Below are 27219 nucleotides of genomic sequence, written 5' to 3' on the forward strand. Positions count from 1 at the left end.
TTTTGTTTCTGTTTCTTGAAACCAGAGATGCCTCTGCAAAAAAAAAGAATGTTCATTTTTAATTTAATAAATCTTTAACATACTAATCATTTAAAGACAACACAGGGTGCTCCATGAGAGAGTATTTTCTTGTAACAGAGGCTGTATTACATAAACCTTAAGAGATTTAAAAATTAACATTCAATTGAAGAAACAGCCTGAGTATAATTTATCTATTTTTTAAATCTGATCTACGTTTTAGATGTATACAAAATGATACTTCAGTTTGCTCCCGCCCCTACGTAGAAACTCTGTCTCCTTTCTGACTCCAGAGGCTATTTCAATCTATCCACATCTATCCTTCCCTTACTAATAGCATTACATATTTGAATTGTGTTTTGAGAGCATGATATTTGGTCTAATCACTTAAAAACTTATCAGCAGCTCTCACTAATTGGCAGAATCAAAGATGTGCCAGCTTACTAGATCATATTAGAAGCAAACCCCATCTTCAGGATCTCTTCTTTGCAGCACTTTATTTGGTGCATAATCTCATTTTGAGTTAGATGTTACTGCTATATGCCTCTAAAAGCTCTATTCTTTGACTGTAATTGTTTATTTAATTGTATGTTGCTGCTGCCTGCACTGACTGTAATCACTATGTGGACAACTAATACAAATTTTATTAATTATCAAACCCACACTGCCTAGCTCAGTAAAGTCTGTTGAATGAATAAATGAACCAAACACTGTTCTGTTAATTGTTTTGTTTTATTTTTTGCATTAGTGCTTGGTTGGTGATAAAAAGTGTAAGGAAAGGCTAAGTTACACTTCCGAGGAATGGTTTTATAAGAAAATCTTATAAAAAACCATTTACTGTGAGAGATTCCTCACTTCCTCTTCTACCCAGTACACTTTCAGAGCTGAGCTCCCGGGAGGCAGTAGGATTACTATGTGCTGATTCCACACAACCGCTCCCCTCAGTGAGTGACTGAGAGAAGACGTCTCCTTCCAACAGCCATAAAGAGGTGCCAGCTGTACATAGTATTTTAGATGCCAAGCTGCATGGGATTTCAGGAAAACTGGTACACAATAGGATCTTCATACACTTGTTTATTTTAGAAAATGAGATTTCCACAAAGACATGCAAAGAGTAGAGGAATAACTACTCCCCGGCTGACTTTTAGTGATGGGTCTCAAGTAGAAACTGTGTTTTTAAACAACCGCAACAGGAGGTGAAAGCATGGAAACTGCATGCTGCAGGTAACTAATGAAACAAGCAATTATCCCGTGCTATCATACAAAGGCATCCACAAATACCAGCATAGCTGTTCCTAGTTGTCAGTTCATGAAAATTTTTCCTAGTAAATTATTCACTCATTTTCTTCTTTATATGGAATAGAAAGCTCCTCGGATTATCTTAAAGTGTCACAGATGAAGCATGATAAGGTCTGTTCTGATCAATATTTAAAGTCAAATCAAAAAGAGGTTGCTCCAGTAAGAAAAAAACAAATTCCCTCAAAAAGTGGGCTAAGGATACGACCAGACAATTGTCAAAAGAAGATATACAAATGGCCAACAAACATATGGAAACATGCTCAACATCACTAGTGATCAGGGAAATGCAAATTTAAACCACAGTGCGACACCACCTCACTCCTGCAAGAACGCCATAATCAAAAACTCAAAAAACAGTAGATGTTGGCGTGGATGTGGTCATCAGGGAGTGCTTCTACACTGCCCGTGGGAATGTAAAGTAGCACAGCCAGTATGGAAAATTGTGTGGAGATTCCTTAAAGAACTAAAAGTAGATCTACCATTTTATCCAGCAATCCCACTACTGGTTATCTACCCAGAAGAAAAGATATCATAATATGGAAAAGATACTTGTACATGTATGTTTACAGCAGTGCAATTTGCAATTGCAAAATCGTGGAACCAACCCACATGCCCCATCAATCAACGAGTGGATAAAGAAACTGTGGGGAGTGTGTGTGTGTGTGTGTGTGTGTGTGTGTGTGTGTGTGTGTGATGGAATACTACTCAGCCATAAAAAGGAATGAATTAACAGCATTTGCAGCAATCTGGGTGAGATTGGAGACTATAATTGTAAGTGAAGTAACTCAGGTATGGAAAACCAAACATCATATGTTTTCACTAGGTGGGAGCTAAGCCATGAGGATGCAAAGTCATAAGAATGATACAATGGACTTTGGGGACTTGGGGGGAAGGGTGAGAGAGGCGTAACAGATAAAAGATTACAAATAGCATTCAGTGTGTACTACCCGGGTGACGGGTGCACCAAAACTTCACAAACCACTCATGTAACTAAATACCACTTGTACTCCAATAACTTGTGGGATAAAAAAGAGATTGCTCCAGTGAGATGCAAAGAAATACCTATAATAATTGTTCCCGCTTACAGACTTTTTGAAGGCTGTACTTTGATACAGTGGTTCTCAAACCTACCGAAACAAAGAATACTTTTCTGTCATCCTGGTGAACGTGTTATCAATCAGGATCTGACAGGCCACAGAGGACACTCAAATTGGGACAATGTGAGGAGGTTTTATTTACAGAGAGAACCGTGGGCAAGAGGTAGGGGTACCATGAGGTTTGGTGTAAAAGTCAGGCAGAGTGTTCCCACAGCCAAGACTCAAAAGACAAGAGTATGGAGAGGGCTCAGAAAGAGAGAAATTCACAGAGTCCCAGAGATAGTCTCTTTTGGAAAAGCAAAGGTTTTGTTGAGGACTTAGCCAGTACAAGGAATCCTCACAGGAAGGAACTTAAGAGAATAAATGGGCCGGGCATGGTGGCTCACGCCTGTAATCCCAGCACTTTGGGAGGCCAAGGCGGGTGGATCACCTGAGGTCAAGAGTTCGAGACCAGTCTGAACAACATGGTGAAACCCCATCTCTACTAAAAATACAAAATTAGCTGAGCGTGGTGGTGCACGCCTATAATCCCAGCTACTCAGGAGGCTGAGACAGGAGAATCATTTGAATCCAGGAGGCAGAGGTTGCAGTAAGCCAAAAACGTGCCATTGCACTTCAGCCTGGGCAACAAGAGCCAAACTCCTTCTGAAAAAAAAAAAAAAAAAGCCGGGCACGGTGGTGGCTCACTCCACTCCTGTAATCCCAACACTTTGGGAGGCTGAGGCAGGCGGATCACCTGAGGTCAGGAGTTTGAGACCAGCCTGCACAACATGGCGAAATCCCGTCTCTACTAAAAATACAAAAAAGTAGCCAGGCATGGTGGTGGTGGATGCCTGTAATCCCTGCTACTTGGAAGGCTGAGGCAGGAGAACCACTTGAACCAGGGAGGCGGAGGTTGCAGTGAGCCAAGATCACGCCACTGCACTCCAGCCTGGGCGACAAGAGAGAAACTCCATCTCAAAAAAAAAAAGAGAGAGAGAGAAAGAGAGAATATATGCCTGACCTCAGGCTCTTTTCTCCCTCTCATCTCTTTCCAAGGCAACCACTTGTCTCACCAAAATGAAAAGGAAACTCACTGAAATCTAACTCACTAAAACTTAGAGTAGATGCTACAGGTCCACTCCCAGGAGCTGAGAACGGAGCAAAGAATGTTGGAAAGTAAATCTAGTGGGGACAATGGTCGCCTGATGCATGTTCATTTCTGAGGTAAGGGTGCTGAAGTTCAGAGAGATTCATACCCTGAGTGGTAGACATACCTAAGCATGTTTATACAATCATTTCACGCTATTATTTCATTTGGTCTCCTATGCTTACTCCTGACCCACAAAGAAAATATTAGATTTATTATGTACATCTAATATTACTCTTTTAGGATAACATGAAACTACCACCACTATTCATTATTGAAGATGTAAGAAAATACCTTTAACCAGTTCTTTGTACACTCATAACAGAATATATTCTTATGTTGATGAGAAATCCATATATATGCATAAACATCAATTTTTTTCAATAATCTAAAACTCTGGCCTTAAATTTTTCCAATAATATACACTTAAAGCTGAAAATATTATCATCACAGTTATATGATAAGAGTATCTATGTAATTGGTTTATTTAAAGATATAAACTTTATTAGAAGCTCTAAGTTAATGCAAAGTCAGACACATGGGTTGAGTCCCAAATATGCCTTCTGTTCTCTTTATGATTCACAGTTTATGTGTCTATAGTTTCACACCCAATGACACCAAACTATTGTTACATGGGTCACGGTAAAGCAATTAATTAGCTAACATCAATATTTCCATGTCTTTTTCTGACTTTCAGAGAATGGAATTGAGAGCTACCTGACTCTTGCTACATTCCCATAACTAGTATATCATTTATTCTAGTAAATGAATAAGTACAATTAAGTATTTCTGAAGTTATGATTTTAGAAAAAAATACTGCCAGTCTAAAACCTCTTGCAAACTAATACATTTGTCTCACAGAAAATACTTAAAGCCATTCTTTCCTGAACACTGCAGTGTATGTGCTTGAATAATAAGTGCATCTACCTATAAATAATAAGTGCATCTACCAATCAAATCTTCCTAGTAATATAATTCATTTTTTAGACCTTGATAATTTCATTCGTTGTTATGAATTGCGAAGCTTTATCTTAGATTACATCCTTATCCCCAGGTTAGATGTGCACCTGCCAACCCACGGTTTGCATGCATTGTCCCTTGAATCTCAGAGTCAGCGTGTCCTGAGTTGACTTCACCATTTCTTTAGCTTGCCCAGCAGAGCCACCATCTAGACATTTGGGTCAGTCTGTACTTTGGATGTCATCCTTAGCATTTAAATCTTCTTCATCCTCCTTGTTGGAATCCTGTGTATTGTAAATTCTTTTTTTCTATTTTCTTCATCCCATCATCCCAAAATTAGTTTATCCTCCTTGTTTTTCAACTGGATCACTGTAACAGCCTCCCAGTTATTATCTGGGTGTCTCATTTTGCCCTTACTGATCTGTTTTCCATATTTGGACCCAAGTGTTATTTATTTTTAAGTCAATCTAGCTGATAACAAAGTTTCCCTTTTTAATTTTTCTATTTGGGACATTCAGGTCTGACATCATCTCTCTCTCCCTCTTCTTCCTGCACTGGTGGATCTTGTTGAATAAATGCACTTTTCCAAATGTGTTCAAGTCACTACCTTTCTTCCTGCAATATCTTCTTCCTCTCTCTTCCCATGGCCTATCTCCAGTTGAAATTTTGGATTCACTCTAGCCCTTTCCTCTTCCAGTAATGGTTCCATGAATGTCCATTTGTTCCTCACGGGTGATAACGCAGCACTTGGAATCTACCGGCACATGGCCACAGCCATTACACAGTTCTGTTGAACATGTCCATGTCACCCACTGCAGGGCAAGCTCCAGAATGGAGGGGCTTATCTGGAGGACCCCAGCAGCTAATTTAGCAGCTAGAACGTATCTGCCAATCAATGGATGCAGTTTGATTGTATCCTTTTTTATTATTTTTTTGTCACACAGATGGAAGACTTGCCCAACTGCTGAAGGACAGTGGCAACCAGAAAGCATTTGTGAAAAAAACGTTAACAATATATGATAATTACTGAAATTCTGGCCTGGAGGTTGGTCATAATAGAAAACAAATATGGTTAACCTAGTTAAGTTAATGGAACCTTAATTAGATTGAAGAGAAACTCCAGTGTCTGTCACAAGTGCCATTCTGACTGTGGTGAGGAAACTGTCAGGGGGTGACACAGAGTTCTGTGTGACTTGACCACTCCCTTGGGTTGCCGTGGAGTGGATCACAGGCTTATCTGAACTGGACCAAGAGAAGAAATCAGAATTAGGACACACAGTGAAATAACAGAAGGAAATTGTGTGTGTGTACAAGTAAAGGACAAGAGAGATCATGACATTAAAATTTAATATTGTAGTGGCTTGGCATGAATTTACTAAAATTAAATTTTGATAAGACTATAATTTCTACTCCACAGTTTAATTACAACAATAAGTACAGAGTGAATTTCACAATTTTTGAAAATCTCTTTTGCTTTAAAAAGTACTTCATTACTTCAGTTACAATTGGGTACGAATGTCATCAGGCAATTCCTGTCTTAAAATCACACAAAGTTCCACCTTACAGGATAAAATCTTCATAAACAGAGAGTTTATTGTTTGGAAACTCTGCTTCCTTCGTCTTTATTTCATCATTTCTTTGTCAGTCTAGATCATGGGGTATACAGGCTAGAAAAAGCAAGAGTGAAAAAGAACAGAGACATAGTGAGCAGTGGCTACACGCCAAACACTATCACTTTTTTGTTCTTTTTCAAGCATCAAAATCATCCTAAAATAGAAGCAAACATTATTTTTCCATTTTACAGATAATAAAACTGAGACTCAGACAGATTCCTTTTCAGGGTGATATAGCTACAAAGTGGCAAAAGCAGAACTGGCACCCAGGTCTCTGAGCTGAATGCCCATGCCCTCTGCACCACAATATGCTGCCGGGGAGTTGGCTATATTCACCTAAATTCCTGGTAAATTGTAATAATCTGGACAGAAACTTGTCAACCAACTATCATGTCTTGAGTTACATATATAGGCAAAGAAGGATAAAAGAAACTAAACTTTTGTTTAGGAAAATTAAAATGGCAAATTGTGCTGTTCAGGACTCATTCACTCCCTTGTACACTGTACACAATATTTGAAAATGTTCAGTCGTGCAGGTTTACAGTGCTGCCTCCATAAAATTACTGCTATCTTACAATGCAAAACCATCAAGACTCATAAACCATAGACTAATTTAGGAAACTAGAGTGATTCAGACATAATATTTAAGAATTTTCCTGAAGCATTTACAGCAATGGCAACCATCAAGTTTTATTAAGTACTTGACAGCAAGCACTGCTCAGTCTTTCGTGTGTATTTACACATACAACTTGGCTCAAATAAAATAAAAAGTATTAAACATGACTTATGACAAACAACAATTACAGAAAAAAGAATAGTACAGTACATACAATATGCCAAAATTAAGCCTTAAATAGGCAACAAATTGAAGAAAGCCTAAAGGGTGGATATTAAAATGATATTAAAATATTAAAAAGACATTTTATTTTGGAAGCTTAGATGAAAGCTTTTATAGAATAAACTATACATCATATAATTAATTTAAATCTGTTCCATAAGTAATCATTTATCAGTCATCTCCTGTATGATGAAATTTTACTGATGATGATGAAGGTAAATTGAATAAAACAGGGCTGAAATCTTTATGTCAGATCACATACACATAATTCACTAACAGCAACATGAAATGAGTCATGGCAAGATGTGTCTATTGCACAGTTATTAAAATAGCATAGCAATTCTGCATACATTTATGCGAATAAAAGCAGCAGCTGTTTCACCATGTTCATAGTGAACCAAGGAGTGTTCATTTTTAGCCATATATGGGTACCATATTAAATGGATTTGGGAAAAACATGCATAGAACATGGGTGCAGGTTAGAGCCTTATTTTAGAAGTCTTTTAGTTATATAACATACAGGGCTAAATAACAATCTATAAACATAGATTTATAACAATGTTACATCATATTAAAAATACAGGATTCTTATTCTCTAAAGAGCTTACAGCATCATTAGGAAAAGTCATAAGACAGTAGAGCAAAAACTGCATCTGATCCTGAGATCATACTGGAAGGAGATGGTGAAAACTACCCACAAACCTAAAAATGTTATTAGTCTCATATACCTTTTAAAAAGGTTGTAAAGGTGGCAAATGGAGAAATAAAATCCCCCTTTTCCTATTTATTTTGCTTATTTAATGTAGAAAAAATGTAAAGTTATTAATATTCAGGTTTGTTGCAGCTACAGTAAGATTGCTGAGAATATAAAATGGTAAAAATGTTTTTGCCAAAAGTTTGGCAATATTTATCAAATATTCCCTAAAATTTGTAATAGTTTAAAATGGTTATGCTGGTAATGGAAACAGCAAGATTAAAAGTATCATCTATATCACAATCCTGATTTTTAAAAAAGACAAAAACTATGTACCTGTCTATCATATCAATCTAGCTAGCTAGCTATCAATCATCTATGTCTTCAGTCTATAGTGATTACTCCTGGGGCATGGGTGATTATTGTTTTAGACTTTATACTTTTGTCAAGTTTTCCATAAGGGCATGTAATACTTGTATAATTAGATATGTTTTTAATGCAGAACTCCCAAAAATACTAGCTTAGTGTATATGATGATCCTTTGGTTCTTCTAATGGATATTTTATTTTTAAAATTCCTTTTGCAGTAAGTCATAAAAAGAAGTACATTTGTACTCAGAATTCACAAAAATATAATGCTGTGAAAAAATAATAATGAGTTTACGAAGAATCCTTACATCTGAAGCACATAAAACACAGACCCACACTTTGGGAGGGTGAGGTGGGTGGATCACTTGAGGTCAGGAGTTCCAGACCAGCCTGGCCAACATGGTGAACCCTGTCCCCCCGTCTCTACTAATAATACAAAAATTAGCTGGGTGTGGTGGCAGGCACCTGTAATCCCAGCTACTCAGGAGGCTGAGGCAGGAGAATTGCTTCAACCTGGGAGGCAAAAGTTGCAGTGAGCTGAGATCACACCATTGTGCTCCAGCCTGGTCAACAAGAGCTAAACTCCACCTCAAAAAAAAAATAAAAAAAAACCAGACTCTACAAATTTGCTATTTTTTTTAAGTTACAAAAAGAGCTGAAGTCAGTTTCAAATTAAATTTTTATCAATATGCAAATGAGGCACACAAGTGGAATTTAAAAATGTGCAGTACATCTGAAAACCTATAAACACATTTTTATTTCATTAAGTCACACTTGTGTTTAGAAAGTTTGTCATTGAGATACTAGCTTAGCAATTTAACACCAGAGTACGTGGACACTGCACTTACAACGTTGTCCCACCCTGGCTCTGAAGAAGCTTAGGTTGAGTCACAAGAAAGCAGGTCTTACTATGCTCAAAGACCAAGAAGCTATCTCAGAATTTCATCTTTCTTATCAAGTACACTACTAATCCTATTTGATCCATACTAAAGCTTTGTAACCTATCATGATGCATATTTTTAAAATCTTTACAAACGTAATGCTGGACATGGATTATTTTAATACCATACATACGACATTTAGTAAAATTATAATAGATTTTTCCTCAAGTCCATGACACTTTTCAGGAGAAATAAAGACAGAATGTGAAAGTGTCGAAGTGTCACTTAGCAATACTCACAAGATCCACTTCTCCCCCACAAACAGATCTTTATAAAACACAAACTTGTAGAAATTTGTAAAATTTACATCTTGGTATCTGAGCCTAGTAAGATCTGCTTTCCTGTGGCTTATCCCACACTTCCTCAGGGACAAAATGGGACATTGTAAGTGCAGAGTCCACATACTCTGACATTGAATTGCCAAACTACTATCACAATGACAATCTTTCTAGACACAAGTTTGACTTAATGAAATAAAAATGTGTTTATAGGTTTCCAGATGTATGTTAGTTAAAGTTCATAAAAGAGTGAAACACTTATGTCACAATCACAGTACCTAAAGGCTTTGGTGATATCATTTCCTGTTTTATAACTTACACAAAATTACACTTTTTAAGCTTAATTCTTTTTAATCGTTTTGTTTATTTGTTTGTTTAGACACAAGGTCTCACTCTGTCACCCAGGCTGGAGTGCAGTGGCAAAATCATAGCTCACTGCAGCCTCCCAAAGCACTAGGATTACAGGCGTGAACCACTGAGCCTGGCCTCTTTTTAATTCTGTAGCTCCAACATCCTTAATTTGTAAACAATATTTATGGACATCAGTGAGACTTGTAAATACAATCACAAATAAAACCTTTCTTTTATTTGGTAAGATCAAATGTATCATGTTTTTGGTAATAACTTATATAGTTTGACATTAATAAGAGACAGTTGAAGGAATACAGAAAATAATGATAAAGTTTGTTCTGTGCCCTTTTTACTCAAAGTGATCCAGTTTATTTCAACAGGAGAGCAGGGCTGTTAATTTTTCATATGGTCCATATTATGCCACAATGCCAATAGAAGAAATACTTAACTGTGAATATCTTATGTGTTGATAAGCTCTCTCTACAACAACAGTGAAAAATTCACACTGTCAACACTAGAACTGCTATGATGCAAGAATTGTCCCAACATATAGCCAGGCTATGCATTTAGGGTGAGGCAATGCCATCTTAATGTATTTATCAAATAAAATGATTCCACCCACCCAATACCATGCAAAATGCTATTGTGAACATTTTACTTAATCTCTTTTAAAGACACCAGCTGATGCCAGGTACAGATCAAGTCTCTCCTGCTTCTATTAAAAAGTAATGCTACTTCAATTAAGAAATAGGTTTATGTCAAAGTTTTAATATTAGTATTTCTTTTTAAACCTCAGCTTCAAACTTTCTGTCATTAACGTGTCATAAGTTTGAGTCAGACCTAGTTATTCTGAATCAATTTCTACTCTGATTTTGGGTTATAAAGTCTCTTCCACCCACATAGCCTATTATAAATTCTGGTATCCAGACACAAATAAACCCACTTCAACTTAACTACTTTCTTTAGTCTCTAAATTGACAATGAATCACTAAAAGTTTTTATTTTAGTCTTTGAAAGTTGCTTGAAGTTGAAGAATAAAATGCGTGTGAATATGAATTTCACTAACTCATATTACTTACTCTTAGTTCGAATGAGATCGAGCACCCTCAGGGTGGCGTGTCCATAGACCTACTAACTTCCTTATTTCACAGCAAGGGAAAATGTAAACCATTGCAAACAGGAGAGAGAATTTCACTGTTTTAAAATATGTTCAGGAAAAAAGTTAAATGTCTTATTTATGTAAATTATTCCCACAGCCAATTTATATGTAACCTACAGCCAATTCATACTTCACCTAGATCCACACGACTGCAACTTACACCTCATTTCCTGTTACATGCCCTCGGAAATGCAGAACAAGAACAGCTGCCTGCCACTTTTACATTCAACACGAAAGGCCCTGGTTACGTCTCTAACTTGACTTTTCCTTTCCAATCTAAACCAGGGTTATTTTCCTGTAGGCTTTTGACTTGTCCTTCTTGAATAATTGTTGAGTCCTTTTTTCCCAGTACTATTAGAATTGCTCAGCCCTTGAACTGGAAAGAGGGACACAAGGTATCATAATGTTAATGATGATAGGGTAAATATATTGTTTTCTAAGTAGCATACAATGTTTTTTTCTTCATTGCAAGAATGATAATGCTTTAACACTATGTCAAAATATTATGTTATTGAAAAACAAAAACAACTTTTTCACCCATCAAAAAAAGAAAAAAAAAGAATCCTATTAAAACCTGGTATGTAATGCCAGTTTCTACAAGTATTCTTAAAATCCACATAATTGAGTTAAAAAAAAAAAACCCTACTATCCCCATTTCCTACCTACAGGACATTAGAAATAATGGCAACTCTATCACAGCATCATTGTAAGAATTTCAGATACTGTAAGGCAAAGTTCTACCACATAGTAAGCACCGAATAATTATTTTTATCTGCGCTCTTTGAGCTACAAGGTGAATGTCTGGACAATGTAGTCATGTCTAAAGCTATGTTTAAATTGCACAAAATAATTGGTTTATGTTAATAAAAAGCAAATATTTTTCTGAACAAGTTCTTTTAACATTGAAGAGATGAAAATCTTTTGATGTACTGATTACCTTTTGACAGAGTATAATAATGAGGATAAAAAGAAAAAAAATTTAAGAGGTACATTAATGTGTATACACATTAATTTCATAAGATGTTTATTTGCATACACAAGTGATTGTAAAAAAGAATAGACATTAAGTAAAATGGGTAAAAATTAGCAAAGATAATGTCAGACACATGCATTTGCAGTTTCTATTCAGAATGCAAGCCTAACTACAAACCATGCCTGTGTTTCTGGATAAAATAAAATATAGCCACGCTAAATTTAGGTCAATCTCATTTTCTCATTCTCAGGCAACAACAACCAAACACAAACAAACAAAAAACATCAATACACATCTTGCAGAGAAGGAGGGGAAAGCCACTGATCTGGGGAAGGGGAAAACTACAAAGGCTCATCATTCACATGTAACTTACTGAGTTCGGCGTTTTTTTTGCTTTTTACACCTTAACACAGAGAATGGAAAGTGTCATTAAACAAATCAGTCCATCCCTCTCTAGTTTAAAGTTGTCCTTTCTCCTAGAGCCTCACAGTCCTACCATTTTAACAAGTTAGGTCCAAATTGCTGGAAGAAAAGTCCTTTATGTTTTTCTGTAAAAAGCTACTCTCTTCAAATCAGCTCCAAATTCAGAAGGCAGAAGGCTTTGTTCTTCCAGGATCTCCAGGTATCCCATTTATCTTAGCACAACGCTGTATACAATAATTATCATTGTTATTATCCTGAACAATTAATACCATAGTTTATATAGCATTTAAATTTTACAATTTGTAAGCAAAGTTATCACACGTTAGCTATGAATGGAAGTTTCACATACATTTCCATTATTTCACTATCATGCCCCTTGAACATAGAAGAAATTATTCTCTAGTTTCATCTCAGTAGCATTGTGTTATGTCAATAGCAGTGAGGAATAATCCCCAAACACCATTCTCTTGCCTTGTTAAACATACATTTTTTTCTTTCTTTTCTCATCATCCGTTTGAAAATGGAGAAAAATCACCTATCACAGCAGATTGAATACTACTAGGCTTAAGGTATATCCATATTGATATCGGTGTCTTATTGTAGTCCTAAGCCACTATTTTTTAAGGAATCAAATATTGATGGTCAAGTCATTTTTTAACAATCCAACAGGTTTAATGCTAATATAAGGTAATCTTTGTGTGTGGTGATGTATAGATTAATAATCTCCCTTAAATATATCTCCCTCTTCAAATTTAAAGCCATAATTATAGGATTTCATTTCATGCGTTTTATGTCGTTTGGATCTTCTAACTTCTTGAGCCCTATAATAAATTCACAACAGTTTTTGTTCACATCAAATAACATCCAATTCGTCAACATTTATCTTTTATTTTTCTGGGATTGCTCACCTACATTCATTAAGTTGAATTTTGGAGGCCTTGATGTAATACTTTTGTATAATGTTTTGTTTTAAGATAATCTTTTTGCCTTCATTATTTTCTAAGCGTTTTTATTTTCTCTTATTCGATGTGAACAAATGATTGAGAGGTATTTAATATCACTTTTCACTGGTCAAGATTTAATTATATTTTGCATTTTGCAAGATTTAATTATATTTTGCGATTTCAACTCCGTCTAAAATTTCTGTGAAATTTGTATTTCTTCCAACAGCTATTAATAAGTCTGAATGTATTACTGTCGCTGCTTTATCGATCCTTTGTGTCGTTCCCCTTCCCTGCATGCTGGTGTTACTTCTCCATGCTGTTAGTGCAGTCGTTCCTCCTTCACCAATCATAAAATACCTCCCTGCTATCTTCCCAACAGTCCCCATCCCAACTTATTCTCCATGATGCTATCAGAGTATTTTCTACAATATCGTTCTGAATTACCAGTTAGGCTTACCTGAATACAACACGTAAACGACACCCCTCTAATTACAGAATGAAGAAAAACTCCTTAACAGAGAATACTAACCTCTGGCACATTCATACCCTTCCATCATCTTATTTTACCATATTTTACACGCCCAATACTTCTGTTATACTTACACCCTTATTCTCCACAAAACACCAAATTTCCTCAGCCATTTCCACAAACGCATGCCCTTCACAACCTGAAATGTATTCGAGCTGCTCATGAACCCCATGCATGTTTCAAAGATCAGGAAGTGATGGGGTTTCCTTCCATCAGATCCCCTTGCTCCCTTGACTCTGACAGGTCAGCATGACGTTTTGTTTTTTTAGTTTTACATTTCTGTTCCTCATCACCTCCCATTTTTCTTTTTCTTTTTTTTTTTTTTTTTTTTGGTTTTGTTTTGTTTTGTTTTGTTTTTTGTTTTTTTGAAACGGAGTCTTGCTCTGTCGCCCAGGCTGGAGTGCAGTGGCCGGATCTCGGCTCACTGCAAGCTCCGCCTCCCGGGTTCCCGCCATTCTCCTGCCTCAGCCTCCCGAGTAGCTGGGACTACAGGCGCCCGCCACCGCGCCCGGGCAATTTTTTTGTGTTTTTAGCAGAGACAGGGTTTCACCGCGTTCGCCAGGCTGGTCTCGACCTACTGAACTCGTGATCCGCCCGCCTCGGCCTCCCAAAGTGCTGGGACTACAGGCGTGAGCCACCGCGCCCGGGTAATTTTTTTGTGTTTTTAGCAGAGACGGGGTTTCACCATGTTCGCCAGGATGGTCTCGATCTCCTGACCTCGTGATCCACCCGCCTCAGCCTCCCAAAGTGCTGGGATTACAGGCGTGAGCCACCGCGCCCGGCCCACCTCCCATTTTTCAATCCCAATCTGTATAAACATTTGCTTGGTAAATAATCCACAAATACTTATTCAGTATGTAAGACACATGACTCAGTGTTCTGGGCACTGGGGCTTTATCAATGAACAAAACACATCATGGACGTTCCAGTCTGGTTGAAGAATGAATGAAACTTACAAGCTAAAATATTGTTGATTTTCAGATTTTATATTCGAAGATAAATTTCACTTAATTTCTTTTCAAATATCTAATTTCAGGGAAGATAAAAACAATGAAAGTAAAAAAATAGTATTTTATTAATCCAAAGAGTCAATCCTATATTTGAATGACAAATGTGGGCCATACTTCTTATTTTTCTATACTTGACCTAAGAATACTTTCAACGGCACTAATGAAATTCATTTTAATATAAATGGCCCAAAATGGCTTTTCTTTTCTACATTTGAAAAATGTGAAAGCAATTTGCACCAATTTAAATAGCATATTCCATTTTCCTCAACTTGGGATCAGCAGATTGTATTCAGGTATATTGCTATGCTATGAAAACCAATATTTTTAGCCACAGAGACATGATGATGTGTAATAAAGGATTCATAATTTTCCCCATGATTTAGGCTTTCTGGTTTCATTCTTTGGAATATGGGGCACTATGGCATCTGTCCATTCAATAACAATGAGTAGAGATTATCAATGGTTGATCGCAGCCAATTTTAGTTTTGTGTATTTTCTTGTCCTTTGCATGCAAAATTATTTTTCAGAGGGCACAATTAGTAAAAAGTACATTAAATATATGTTGCCAGTTTAGTATGCTAACTTCTTCTCTCTAGAGGTTAATATATTTTCCATTCAGAATTGAGACACTATTTATAAAACTAATAACAAAAATTATCTAATATATTAACAGAATTTTCTAAAACTAGAATTGCAAAATGTTCTATTATAATATTATTTTGAGGTAGCACAATTATCATCAATCTCTTCTTTCCTTCCCTTATCAATCTCTTCCTTCCCTATCATCTTATATATCCTTCCGTCACTTCAATTCTTTTATTTATGTTCCTCACCTTTTCTTCTGAATTTTGAAATATATTTAAGAAGCAGATTAACAAGTGATATTACAATTTTAATTTATTAGGAAAAAAAACAGGGACTTCAGAAGGAAAATTCTATCAGTTTGGAATGTATTTACAGTTTTGTCTTAAGCATTTCTAAATAGAGTTTGCCACTGTGAGATAAGACAATACTTTATTTGCAGGCTAAGTCTTTCTGGCTAAGTCCTACTTTGAATATAGTCTGTAATCCATGAAGCCCTGGCAATAAGGAAAAACAAACTGCCCCCAAATATTGTAGAACAAAATGCAACTTTTTCAAAATAGAATAATAGTCAACACATACATCGTAGCCTTTTGAGCACCTATATATGTCAGGAATATTACGTTTTCTCTTTTAAGCTCACAAGTGCCTTATAGTCTCATTTTAGAGAAAAATCAAGCCTTAGAAAGCCCTACATAATACAAGTCCTGTGACCTGGAAACTGCAGAGTTAGTAGTCCACATCGGCTTGCTCATTGCCCAAAGCCTCTGTCCTTAAACACTGTATATCCACTGTCTTCTACTTAGTACCTAATCCACACACAGCAGATCAAGGGAAGTCTTGCAAAAAAGACTGTGGCGTCAGACATTTGCTGTAGTGATTTTAACACCTCTGTAGGGATATGAAAGCATGCATCACAAAATCTTAAAATATTATATTGGTTTAGCCACAGACTCCTCTCATTGTGCCCTATTTACAGCTTCTTTTACGAGACTGGCTCAGCGGAAGATCCCTTGTAGGTACAGATGTGAACGTGACATGCCTGTAAATGAGGTGGTATGTGGGAAAGTGCTCACTGAGCTCAATGCCACATACATGGTATACACTCAGTAAACACCAGTTTCCTTGAATCTTTCTTTTCCTCGTATATTTGAACATGGGAATGATGAAGTCAGCTTTTCTACATCCCATCCCCCAAACACCACTGACATTGCCTTGAAGCTAGAAGTTTGCACTCACAATTCACTTTTACAAATAATTCTTACATTTTAAAAGGCTTGTTTTGCTTATAACAGATCTAAGGATAGAAGGATCTATGGGCAGATTATTAGATGCTTTAAGAACAGAAACTGCAGATGTTAAAATGTTTAAAGCCAAAGAGCAATAGAAAGAATACTGATAATTTGAAAAGTGTATTATGATTAGGTCAGTGGATGAAAGCAAAAGAGCAACCTCGGGGTTCCAGACGTTTTTCAGATTCCCTTTACTTTGTAGGGGAAGGTAAACACAACAGCAATAACAATGAAAAAAAAATCTGGTGAAAAATCTCTAGAATTTCAGTTACATATTTTGTGACCAATTACTGTAGAGAAATAGGAATGTATGAGAAAGCAAAATGGATTGAAGAAAGCTGGAAAAAAACATTGAGAGAGGAAGAAAACAAGGATGAAGAAAGAAAAGGAAGAAAGGGTGAAGAGGGAGGTGCTAATGTTTATTCTGAAGAACCAAACTATGTCTAATTCTTCTTTTGCAATCTCTGCACTTATGGAGCATACAGTTGATATTTGTTGGTGGGTCAAAATACAGAACAAAAGAGGAAAAAAAAGAGAAAGATACAAAGAAAAGGGAAGCAGAGTGTGGTCTGAAGTTTTGTCTCAGGTGTCATTTACAAGTGCACTTTGCCTGGCTTTCGTGAACATGAAAATTAAAGATTGAGCAGATTGTTCAAGATACTTTACTTTCAAATTTGGCACTGTGTAGAAAACCAACTTGAATTATTTTATTGTATTTTTACTGTGATTATTATCATATCACTTTTTCAGGAGCTCTGTCATGATATACACTCATGGAATTAAATAAAATGAGTTTAAATATAGTAAACTACACTGTTTAAATAGAAATAAAAATGAGTCCCTAAACAACAAATTTAATAAACTTTAATGTGTACCATGATAAACCAGGCCTTTGCATCTGAATTAACTAATGTAACTCTCATAGTAACAAGTATAGTTTACTGTTTTTAATATAATATATAATATATATCTTATGTAACATATAATACATTATATAGTTATATAATACATATAAGGTATTATAATGTATAATACATCATACTGTATTTTATTTGTAATAAAATACATATTATATATCATATAATACATATAAGATATTATAATTATATATGATATAATGTATAATACAGTTTATAACATAGTTTACTGTATTTAAATATAGTACAGGTAATTTCAAAGTTGCTAACGAAATATCCCCTAAACCAAGCATTAGTTGGTTTACGTTAGAGTATGATGTCTCTTGCTCAAATAATAAAGCTATAGATAATTGAGACCAAGCCTTTTATTTGACATATGACATCCAGAACGTCTTCTATCAATGAATTATCTTATACTAATTCAATTTCCTCAATCGCATTTCAAGGAAATTAGTTTGTATAATTTATCTCACTACAAGTCCTACACAATCTGTCAGTTAAACTATTTAAATGTCCTTAAATAACACTTGCTTTCATTTGCTTTGCTTAGTTCAACAGATTTTTCTACAGATCGATACAAAACACAAAGGTACATCACATAGCATAGCATTAAGATGTTTGTTAGGGAAGTATTGGGAACCATAAGAGTGCCATTTGCTGTCACAGAATTCTAGACATTCTAGATGATTGGATATAATTATATCATTAAAACACTGTCTCGTAGCTAATTTTCCTTCTGAGGTACCCATGCATAGAAAGCATAGCAATAAGACATTTCCCACGTATTTCAGAACAGTAGATTAACTGGTGTACAGGATGATGTCAATTTGTTTTAAAATATTTATAAGAAAGGTTTTGAATAGTTGAGCAATTACCAAAGGAGTCTGGCATCATTGTAATACGGTCAGAGGCAATGCTTGGGTAGTGTTCTCATATATGAGAAATTTCAAAGAAATTCAGTAAAAGGCAATAATAATAAGACAGATGGTTTTGGTAGAGCCTTGGCAGCTGTCAGTGGAAAAATATAGATCGGTGCATCCATTCCTTACAAAGTTTTCCTAGAAACTGACTGCAGAAAATTAAAATCCTGTCGGGGCCAACTAAATATATGCCCTATATTGCTGACATAATATTCAGTTGGATATGAGCAGATTTTAATTTCATATTCTAATTAACATTGATAGGGAGCAATTTCAAAAGTGTTTCACAAGGATGAACTAAGTCTACTCAGTCGCTCTCTAAAATTGGCCATGAACATTTGCATAAACAGCCTTCCGAGTCGCCTTCCTCCTTCCCCTTTCCTCTTCACACAGCCAGCACTGCACTGGTTGAATGAAATGATTCCGAATTACCCTCTGCCTTTCACACATTTCACGGTCTAAATTATATGACTGTGTATCAGCAGTTTAAGGAACCATCTCTTTTGCCTATGATTTTAGGTAAGAATATATTTTAGATATTTTTTAAAAAGAAAGAACCATGTGAAACGTGTTCTATGCAAACACCTCAATATGAAAGTCTTTTTGCTATAAAAATCCTATTAACAAAAAGTTGCTAAATGTCTCTTCTCTGATAAAGATATTTGTATCAAATATAAAGGTAAACCATCATTTGTGTATGTAATAATTTTTGTAATTGCTTTATTTCAATATTTAAGACTCTTCCTATATTTTTCATCAATTATTCATTTCACATATTATAAGTTACTTTGCTGTGTAGATACCCCTAGAAAAACATTTTATTACCACAAGTAGAAATGACGAAATTAGTCTTTCCTAAACATGACTTTGAGATAGTTTTATTTTTCCATTTACAGCCTTTAATTTACTTGTATATATTTCAGATTGTTAAAAATATCACTAAAATACCAAAATCATATTATTTATAAATTATGTCCTTCTAAACACTGTGCATGTATATTTTCTTCTTATAATTTGCAATTTTATAAATCTTAGAAAAATTATTTTATGCTTATTTTTTCCTGTAACCCTTTTTAAATTTTCATTTTTCTATCAATCATTTAAAATTTACTGAAGCACAAAACTGCTATAGACATACAGTTCCCAGAATGGAAAAGAGATGCACAGAACAACTTCCTTGACGACAAGAGCCATGTTTTTTTAGATATCAGTGTGCAATGCCCAGCACGATGCTTAGTAGAGAGTATATATAAAATAAATGTTAAGGTATAGAAGGATAACTGAATGAATAAATAAAAATTGCTGAATGTGCTAGACAGAACTAAAAAGAAAAATCCATTTTTATACCATTCCCATTACTAAATTTTATTAGTTTGAATGTTTGCCTTTAAGATTGAGGAGGATCATTTACTTAATAGGACTAAAGAAAAAAATCTCAGTGGAAAGTTGGGTTCACATGAACCTCAATGGTCAGTAAATTCAATTGTGCTGTGTGGTCAAGCCTTGGTCAGCACCCTTTGAGTAGAAATGCAAAAATCTCTTGCACATAACTGCCTGAAAAATCTCAACTTCAGTGTCATTCATTTATGTACTCAATTACCCAAAAATACTTCCTAAGCACTTTCTAAATTCTAGCATTGTGCTACTAGGGAATGACTGTCACAGACATAAAAGAAATGGCCCTGCCCTCTCTGGAGGAAGGTAGCTGAGCGGTGCCTATTATTTGAAAGGAGCAAACAAATGGCCTAGAAAACCAGAGGAGACTGGAAAAAATAGGTAAGCAATATTGATATGAATTCTAGGGGCAATTACAAAACTTTAATGACATTATATTTCTATATTAAATACAACGTGGTCAATTTTTTTCTTAGGATTCTAGTTGGTTTTCAGAAAATAGTAGTGAGAGCCAGCTGGCATCTTGCTCAAAAGTAGTAACTTCATACGGTCCAATTACTATTTTGTGACCTAACATGCATTAAGAACTTTTAAAAAGAAAAGGCATCATAATATTCAGGGCAAAAATCATTAAGAAATATTTGATGAAAACTTTTCATCTTTAGAATATCACATTTTTATTTTGCTGTTCTTCTTTTGTACATAATTGTAGCATGTTTTCCAGTGCAGAGCGACTACCTTCCCCAGGCAAATGCTGAACTCTTGGAGCTAAAAAGTCCCCTTAGAAAAGTTACCTCAGAAGTATGGGGAGTTGCTGCATTGATGGTTTTGATTTGTAAAACTAAGTACCAATAAAATGAGTCCCTAAACAACAAATTTAATAAACGTTAATGAGCACCACTATAAACCAGGTAATTGCATCTGAATTAATTAATTTCACTCTAATAATGCGATGGTTTCAGAAGGGGCAGCGCCTTGCCCAAAGACACACAGGTAAAATGATAGTGTCTGATTTAAATGCTGGCCCCGAGAGTCAGTCCATGCACCATGGAGCTGCTTCTATTATTTGGACCCAATCTCAGTGAATTGCCTAAGACAGAAAATGTAGTTCCATTGACTTCTTCTTCCCCATACCCAGCATCACAGTCAATTGTCACATCTGGCCCGTTCCCCCCACCCCAGTGTCACAATTGTGTCCTCTTCTCTACTTTCCTGGGATTATCTTTCCTAAACAGGGGTATAAGCGTCCTTTCTAAAATCCCACCTACAAGTGCCTAACCCACACCCCGGGTTCTTCTCTCGCCTGTCCACCTTGATCCAAGCAGATGTCCCTCCTGAAAGGCAGTTTGTTGTCTTCAAGAACTTGTTCACGCCCACCTTCTGTCTGGTATGCTCTTCATTCATTCATTTAAAAATACCTTTAGCCTCAGTCATACTCCAGCGCTTCCCCAGTGCCGGGGAGACAGAAAAAGACGGACGCGGTCCAGTTCTCATTCCTTCCCACTTCCCTTTCCTTGAGATTGGAGCTCAGAGGCCATTTTTTGTCTCTGAGAACTTTCTCTGGTCTCTGCCACTATAAACATGTATCCTATCCTCATACTCTCCCTCTAGCTCCCTGCAGTGGAAAGTCCTGCACCAGTTCCCAGGCTCCCTGATGACAGGGACAACATCCCTCTACCCTGTGGCACTTCTCACCTCACCAAGACCCAGTATGCAGTTGGGTGGCGCTCAGCAGGTACTTGCACTGAATGTATTCTTTTTCCCCATGGGAGAATATCGGCTTACTGTCACACTCTTCTCAGTAGGAGGGCATTCGGAATGTCAGGGCATATCAGCCATTTTGAAAGATAATATGTGGATATTACAGTCTTTAGAATTCAATCCGCACTGAAGCATTGTGGTGTAATGAACAGAGTAACTCAAATTCGTTCATTTATCTATAAAAGTATATATATATGTGTATATATATGTGTGTGTGTGCGCGCGCAGGAATTTTTGCTTTGAACAAGAAATAAATAGAAAACAAAATACTTCTTTGTTAATGTAAGCAGATAAATTGTGCCTTATATATTTAATCATAATTATTTTGCTTCAAATTACATTTTATGGGACTTAATTGAAGACAATAACATGCATCATAATTTACACACCGTAAATATAGCATAATTTAAGTCATTGAATATATATCACTGACTTGGAGGGTGACCTAGACACCTGACATAAAATAATCACTCTCAAGTCAAGCAGCTAAAAACAGTAATTGAAATATGTTTACAGACGTGTAGTTATCCTAGGTTTATGTTTTATGAGTCTAATCATGTAACATTAAAAATGACATTAAGTACATTATTCCGTAAGTAAATTTCATAGGTCACTTCACTATTTTTTAAAGATTTCTCAGGGCTTACTCTTACAGATGCTATGCAGCCTCCTTAAATTTCATATATATCATCAATAATTGCCCTTCAAGTGAGCAAAAACCCGTCCATACTATCAGTACTTGTTATTTCAAACGTGTTTGTCTATGCATTTTGTCACTTCTATGCTTACAGAAGAAGCATAGATGGTATTTTAGGATGTCCAAGATAATTTTACTCCTTAACAATTGTAAAATAAACACATGTATTCCCCACTCTCCCAGGAGCTCTTTTGTTCTTACAGAGGGATAGAAATGGAGGGTTTATCAGCAGAGTTTATCTGCCGCCTTCTGACCCTTGCTTTATTCCATCAGGAAAAAAAAGCATAATTTCAAAATGTCTAACTTACATGAGTAAATAAATATTAAATTGAGCATTTCTCAATTTATTTAATCCTATGTGCTTTATTTAATCCTATGTGCAGTTACCTTCAATTAGTGACCACAGGAGCAAATGTATACAGAAATAAAGTATTGTCTACGATCTTTGAAGTTTTGAATATACATTTTGCAAGTCTCTTCTTAATGAACTGGTAACAATTCTCACTACTGTTGGTGCTGGTCTTCACCTGTGGCTTCTTCCGCTCAGATGCCTAAAGCCTGTGGGCTGCTAATCATGAAATCATGGAAAAAATATCATGCACCGAATTAAAAGGTCAATCCCAACATCCGTAGGTTAAAAAAAGTGAAAACATTGTTGCCTTAAATATTTTCTTACTGTGATTTATGGTTCTAAATAAGATTTTGTAGAATTATATAGAAAGAAATGAAGAAAGATTCAGAAACCTCACCCCTTTTGTAGTGGTTTCGGATTGCAAGCATTTGAACTAAGCATATAAACCTCAAAGTGACCTAGAGAGAAAAAGCAATGGTTGGGAAGGCACATGCATTTTAGAGGGCTGACCTAGATTCCGATACCAGACTCTGCTGTGTTCCTGGGTTCTGTTGCCTACGGTTTTAAAATATTCTATGCCTTCAGGTAATTTAATGTAGTCACTGCTGATGTGGCTTACATATTGACCTTTTCAATTGTGAGGAAGATGAAATACTTGCAGTATTTATAAAAACATTAAAAGACTGCAATGTTAAAACCTTCTAGATCAAATTAAAGAAATTACATCAGAAAAGAACCATAGGGAAAAAAGATGAACATTCAGATACACCCATTTTTTTTAAAAAGCCGATGGCATATTTTGTCCATTTCTTAATATCTCACATAACTTAGAAATGATAAGAAAATATCATGAGTTTTGAACACCAAGGGACTGACTATTAATTTATCTTTAAATATGGTGTCAAAATGTGACATCTGGTCAGAAAAGCAAAAAATGTCTATACGTGAGGTTGATTCAATACACTAAGTTGATGAGAAAAGTTGAAATGCACTTTCAGAATAATTCTTATAAAAGTCACTCCATAATCCCTGACCTACCATTATGATAGTTTCGAATGAAACTTAAATCTCTGCATTTTATTTACCAAATGTTTCTACAACCAACTCAAATAAATGGAAAACAGACTTTTTAATAGCTCTGTTGTTTAAACCCCAAGAGTTCCAATGTAATAAATCAATAACATATACTTAAAAACCCGTGACTCATGTGCATCGTGCTTTATTTCTTTTCTTTCTAAATCATTCTTATAAGTTAAATTACATTTGCTAGTAGACATTCTATAATTCTTCTTCAAAGTTAAAACAATTTTTGGCTGATTCATCTTATGTTCTATTTTGGTGAATTCTGATGTGTTTGAAACTCTAAATATCATGCCAGTAGACACTTATTAAAATACCAAATACTGACATGTACTTCTAAAGGAATGTAATAGTATATTCACATTCTTTCATTATTAATCCCTTCATGACTTATCCTTTTTAAATTCAACTATAAGATATTCAGTATGTAAGTATGATTATATTGACATGAAAATCTGTTTATTCAGTTTCATAAAAGTTTGTATCATTGCACAATATTATTTTCAATATCTAAGATATAATATGCACAACTAAATACAAACTATCACCATGCATAAAAATATACTGTGATGCATTTTTGTATAATATTACCACACCTGGATGATGCTGCAAGAACTGATAAAATCAAACCAGTAAAAACAAAAGGCTTAACACTCCAAATAAACTATTTGCAAATGTATAAAATGACACACCAATATATAAAAATTTTCAATACTGATGAGCATTAGTTTTCACCAACAGGATAAGTCACTGAGCCAGTAGACGGCTGCCAGCCAAGAAGCACTTGTAGATTTTTTATTATTCTTTCCACACTGCGTTACCTAGCTATTGTGATAAAATGGAAAATGTACCAATGATAAATGAACTCAAAATGTTTCAATGTGGTTCCTTCTACAAATAATAATTTGTGCCAGAAGCAAATGTTATCTGGTGAGTTCTAGATCTCTCTCATTAACAGGCTGTCTGATTTAGGAAAATTACTTTTTTCTCTTCAGGCCTCATTTAGTTTATTTATCAAAGGGGACCATAACGATTGCTAATTTGCAGGGGTATTGTAGAACCCAAATGCTATTGCAGTCTAGATGTATACCCCACAGGGAACAGCTCATGCAGACTACCATGTAAATGACTGTACCAAACAATGTTTACAATAAAATCTTTATATTTATTTAGATTGCCAAGCCTAAGTAACAGACAGAGAGGAAGACTATAAAAGAAAATTATATTTATTTGGAAATAGGCATTGCAATGGGAATATATGTGGGTGTGTTCCAGGAGGTAAAGGGAGACAAGAATCTTTAAGAGAAAAATGAGGAAGGTTACATAAGTTGTTGTTGAGACAATTAGACTTGGCTACAAGAATCGATAACAAGGGTGGCATCAGTCCAAGGTTGGACAGGCAGTTGCTGGGCTGATGCACTCACAGTATACATATTTTTGTAAGGCTGCAGTGGCCTTTGTGGGTTATGGGTTTTGCAGAATCTTTTGTGGCAGCCTTGTCATCAGGCATACGTGAGTGAGAATCCTCTTCAGAACCTTTCTCGGCTCCATTTGTCAGGCTTGAAACACAAGTGACTCCATTCTAATTCTGACGACTTTTAAAAAATTCTTCCATACAAAAGGGATATCTGTCTATCTTTTTCCCCTAGAGAATATAAATTTCACTTAGTTTTTTTACACATTTTTTCCAAGATTTGTCCTACTTTTGGCTTATTAAAATCTGTCTCTCCTTCTCCTGACTTCCTGCACAACACGGTAATCTTAATGTCAATAGCTCTTCTTGCTATGAACATCAACTATGAACAGAGGCTTTTACAGAAACACAGATGACTCGAGAAGAGAAAGTGTAGCTGAAAGAGGGAGTGATCTTTCTTATCTGATTTTCCTATTTGCACAACTTTTAGTTGTGATCAAATTTTCACCATATAGACTAAAAAATAAAGAAATAAATAAATAAAATAAAAGACAATTTGGAAGTTTACTTCCCGATATCTCACAAAATGTATCTCCCTGCCTCAGATCATAATATCATGCGTAACTGGGAGGGAGGTCAGGAAACTTTGCAATACACATCCAAATCGAAATGCTTTCCACTAGATGGTCCTATACAGGACCCACTTTCACTCCTGGAAATAAGTTACTAATAGGCCTGTGAATATGTAAATCTGCTTATATAACTTTGAGAAAAGGGCTAAGAAACCTTGTTTTCTGAAATCATAAACTATACAAAATTTTCGGTGAAAACCTATGACTAAAGAAGAAACAACTTACTCCAGGAATCTGAGCCACCTGAGTCACTTTGACTCAGGGAAGCAGATTCAATTTTAAAATAAGGTGCAGAGCTTCAGATCGGGAGTTTTGGGATTCAGCATTTCACATTTCTCAGCATTATCTAGTTTGCAAAGAAACAGAACCCCAGTCCTATGTTCACTTCTCATACTGTGGTTAATCAGGCCATGACCTAAATATGTTTTTACCTAGACGTGGACAAGGCTGCTTTAACCATTTGTCTTCTCAAGCCACACCATCCCTCCTCTTGTACAATCATAGCTTTCTTTCCAGTGATGTTCCTACCCCTCTTAGCGCCTCCCACCTCTTGAACAACTACTGAGATAAGCAGTTACTGAAAAGACTCTGTGTCAGGACAATATCCAATGTGAAGGCATTTGCCACTTCATTTACACGGTATGTACCATAATCCAGCAAAATTTCAAACTCTAGAAAAGCCCTTTTTCTCCTCCCTCTAACTGAGACGCCCACTGTTCACATGGGGTATGCTTCCTTTCTGCACAGCAAATTTAAAATGCAAACGTTGCCCTTAGCAGCTTTTGGCTAGTGGCCTTTATCACCTTGGAGAATCATGAAATGTGCCCTCCATTTTTGGAAGACTTATTTTTGCAATAATTAACTGTCTTGTATGAGATCTTAATATCACATCCACTTTATATCCTCATCATGTCTTTCCCAGATAGAACTTTCACTACAGTCCACCCATACACGTCTGTAAGAAAACAGAATCCATACTCATGGAAATGTCCTCCAGATTTCTCAATCACACCTCACCTTTTTCCTTTATCTTCATTTATCAACTTCATTCTGTCTCAAGGAAGAAATAGTTCTACCCCCTTTAAGGCAAATCACTCCATCATAGTTTTAATCTTATCATATCTCTCATTTCCATTCTCTCTCTCTCCTTTCTTCTTCTCTCCTAATTTACCACTTTTCCCCCTTGATTTATGCATATACTAGGACCGCATCATACTACTATTTCATCTAGGTTTCTTCTCTCAAATTTTTCCTAGAAAGAAATTTACATTTTCTACGTCCACTTCCTTACCAATCCTCTTTCCTAAATATCATCAAACTGGTTTCTTTGTCATTTCTCCATCTCTGCGGAAATTATTTTCTCCAAGGCCAACAAACTCTTCCCAATGGCAAACCCATACTCTACGTATGACTCAATATCTCCTCAAATGTGACACTTTTAAACAGTCTTGGAATTGCCTTTTTCCTACCCTTTTACAATGATTCACTACTGCTTTCCCTTCTCTGTCACTCACAATTCATCTCAGAGTCTCTTCATCCCTCATGTAATGACT

At 35.8% G+C, this 27219-nt stretch overlaps 1 protein-coding gene and 1 long non-coding RNA gene across 2 annotated transcripts in view; both read right to left on the reverse strand.

The window, feature by feature from the left end:
- FAM155A (family with sequence similarity 155 member A) overlaps positions 1-27219 on the reverse strand; it is a 704261-nt gene that overhangs the window by 617029 nt on the left and 60013 nt on the right. The gene's annotated exons all lie outside the window — the stretch shown is intronic.
- Positions 4013-27219, reverse strand: part of LOC104679251 — a 48292-nt gene continuing 25085 nt past the window's right edge. Inside the window, exon 2 of the long non-coding RNA XR_750301.1 lies at positions 4013-5745. This is a non-coding gene — a long non-coding RNA (uncharacterized LOC104679251). The remainder of the gene's footprint in view (positions 5746-27219) is intronic.

Source organism: Rhinopithecus roxellana, chromosome 18, assembly GCF_007565055.1.
Source record: "Rhinopithecus roxellana isolate Shanxi Qingling chromosome 18, ASM756505v1, whole genome shotgun sequence".
Taxonomy (NCBI): Eukaryota; Metazoa; Chordata; class Mammalia; order Primates; family Cercopithecidae; genus Rhinopithecus; species Rhinopithecus roxellana.